Source organism: Sardina pilchardus, chromosome 5 (genome assembly GCF_963854185.1).
Source record: "Sardina pilchardus chromosome 5, fSarPil1.1, whole genome shotgun sequence".
Taxonomy (NCBI): domain Eukaryota; kingdom Metazoa; phylum Chordata; class Actinopteri; order Clupeiformes; family Clupeidae; genus Sardina; species Sardina pilchardus.
The window spans coordinates 470,853-473,352 of record NC_084998.1 but is presented as its reverse complement, the minus strand read 5'-3'; the positions used below and the strand labels follow the sequence as shown (position 1 = coordinate 473,352).

Sequence of the window (2,500 nt, the reverse complement as noted above, 5' to 3'; positions counted from 1 at the left end):
CCGTGCATGACTTACCAACGTACGTTAGGAAGAGCCAAGTTACAGCCACGTTCGTGCAGAGCTGGGTGCTCTCTCGAAGCCTGGATAGCTCAGTCGGTAGAGCATCAGACTTTTAATCTGAGGGTCCAGGGTTCAAGTCCCTATTCAGGCGATTTCTTTACAGCCGGGCGACGCCATCTTTCGCCCTGGTGCGGAGGAAATGCCCGACTGCTGAACGATTTACTCTGGCCGTCAGCGCTTGCTTAGCGCACTCTTTGCTACTCTCCGCGTCAAAGCCTGTAAAAGTCACCGTGGCGGACACTGGTGTTTTTCACCGAAATCCTTCGCTTTTCAGTAATGGCTTGAAATTCACAGGCCCACTAATTGCCTTTCAGCCAAAGTGCTGTCGCTGAGTTGGACGGTGAAAAGAGTTGAGCGGTGATTTCTATGACCCCGACGTGATTTGAACACGCAACCTTCTGATCTGGAGTCAGACGCGCTACCGTTGCGCCACGAGGTCCCACAGGTGCTGCACAGATAAACTTTCCCACTTCTCCCTGTATCTGCTATTGAAACCTCGAGCAATGCAGGCTTTCAGTGCAGGGGGAGCCATTCTCTGTTGCACCTGCAGACGTTTCGCTTGCTGTAACTTTGCCACGCCGTGCATGACTTACCAACGTACGTTAGGAAGAGCCAAGTTACAGCCACGTTCGTGCAGAGCTGGGTGCTCTCTCGAAGCCTGGATAGCTCAGTCGGTAGAGCATCAGACTTTTAATCTGAGGGTCCAGGGTTCAAGTCCCTGTTCAGGCGATTTCTTTACAGCCGGGCGACGCCATCTTTCGCCCTGGTGCGGAGGAAATGCCCGACTGCTGAACGATTTACTCTGGCCGTCAGCGCTTGCTTAGCGCACTCTTTGCTACTCTCCGCGTCAAAGCCTGTAAAAGTCACCGTGGCGGACACTGGTGTTTTTCACCGAAATCCTTCGCTTTTCAGTAATGGCTTGAAATTCACAGGCCCACTAATTGCCTTTCAGCCAAAGTGCTGTCGCTGAGTTGGACGGTGAAAAGAGTTGAGCGGTGATTTCTATGACCCCGACGTGATTTGAACACGCAACCTTCTGATCTGGAGTCAGACGCGCTACCGTTGCGCCACGAGGTCCCACAGGTGCTGCACAGATAAACTTTCCCACTTCTCCCTGTATCTGCTATTGAAACCTCGAGCAATGCAGGCTTTCAGTGCAGGGGGAGCCATTCTCTGTTGCACCTGCAGACGTTTCGCTTGCTGTAACTTTGCCACGCCGTGCATGACTTACCAACGTACGTTAGGAAGAGCCAAGTTACAGCCACGTTCGTGCAGAGCTGGGTGCTCTCTCGAAGCCTGGATAGCTCAGTCGGTAGAGCATCAGACTTTTAATCTGAGGGTCCAGGGTTCAAGTCCCTGTTCAGGCGATTTCTTTACAGCCGGGCGACGCCATCTTTCGCCCTGGTGCGGAGGAAATGCCCGACTGCTGAACGATTTACTCTGGCCGTCAGCGCTTGCTTAGCGCACTCTTTGCTACTCTCCGCGTCAAAGCCTGTAAAAGTCACCGTGGCGGACACTGGTGTTTTTCACCGAAATCCTTCGCTTTTCAGTAATGGCTTGAAATTCACAGGCCCACTAATTGCCTTTCAGCCAAAGTGCTGTCGCTGAGTTGGACGGTGAAAAGAGTTGAGCGGTGATTTCTATGACCCCGACGTGATTTGAACACGCAACCTTCTGATCTGGAGTCAGACGCGCTACCGTTGCGCCACGAGGTCCCACAGGTGCTGCACAGATAAACTTTCCCACTTCTCCCTGTATCTGCTATTGAAACCTCGAGCAATGCAGGCTTTCAGTGCAGGGGGAGCCATTCTCTGTTGCACCTGCAGACGTTTCGCTTGCTGTAACTTTGCCACGCCGTGCATGACTTACCAACGTACGTTAGGAAGAGCCAAGTTACAGCCACGTTCGTGCAGAGCTGGGTGCTCTCTCGAAGCCTGGATAGCTCAGTCGGTAGAGCATCAGACTTTTAATCTGAGGGTCCAGGGTTCAAGTCCCTGTTCAGGCGATTTCTTTACAGCCGGGCGACGCCATCTTTCGCCCTGGTGCGAAGGAAATGCCCGACTGCTGAACGATTTACTCTGGCCGTCAGCGCTTGCTTAGCGCACTCTTTGCTACTCTCCGCGTCAAAGCCTGTAAAAGTCACCGTGGCGGACACTGGTGTTTTTCACCGAAATCCTTCGCTTTTCAGTAATGGCTTGAAATTCACAGGCCCACTAATTGCCTTTCAGCCAAAGTGCTGTCGCTGAGTTGGACGGTGAAAAGAGTTGAGCGGTGATTTCTATGACCCCGACGTGATTTGAACACGCAACCTTCTGATCTGGAGTCAGACGCGCTACCGTTGCGCCACGAGGTCCCACAGGTGCTGCACAGATAAACTTTCCCACTTCTCCCTGTATCTGCTATTGAAACCTCGAGCAATGCAGGCTTTCAGTGCAGGGGG

The 2,500-nt window shown here is 52.8% G+C and overlaps 4 non-coding genes across 4 annotated transcripts; all 4 read right to left on the bottom strand.

Annotated features, from left to right (window-relative positions):
• Positions 1-427: 427 nt before the first annotated feature.
• On the bottom strand, positions 428-499 carry trnaw-cca (transfer RNA tryptophan (anticodon CCA)). Its single transcript has one exon. It is a non-coding gene; the product is annotated as a tRNA-Trp (tRNA).
• A 566-nt stretch (positions 500-1,065) lies between these two features.
• On the bottom strand, positions 1,066-1,137 carry trnaw-cca (transfer RNA tryptophan (anticodon CCA)). The gene has a single exon. It is a non-coding gene; the product is annotated as a tRNA-Trp (tRNA).
• A 566-nt stretch (positions 1,138-1,703) lies between these two features.
• On the bottom strand, positions 1,704-1,775 carry trnaw-cca (transfer RNA tryptophan (anticodon CCA)). Its single transcript has one exon. It is a non-coding gene; the product is annotated as a tRNA-Trp (tRNA).
• Positions 1,776-2,341: 566 nt separating this feature from the next.
• trnaw-cca (transfer RNA tryptophan (anticodon CCA)) lies at positions 2,342-2,413 on the bottom strand. Its single transcript has one exon. It is a non-coding gene; the product is annotated as a tRNA-Trp (tRNA).
• Positions 2,414-2,500: the final 87 nt, after the last annotated feature.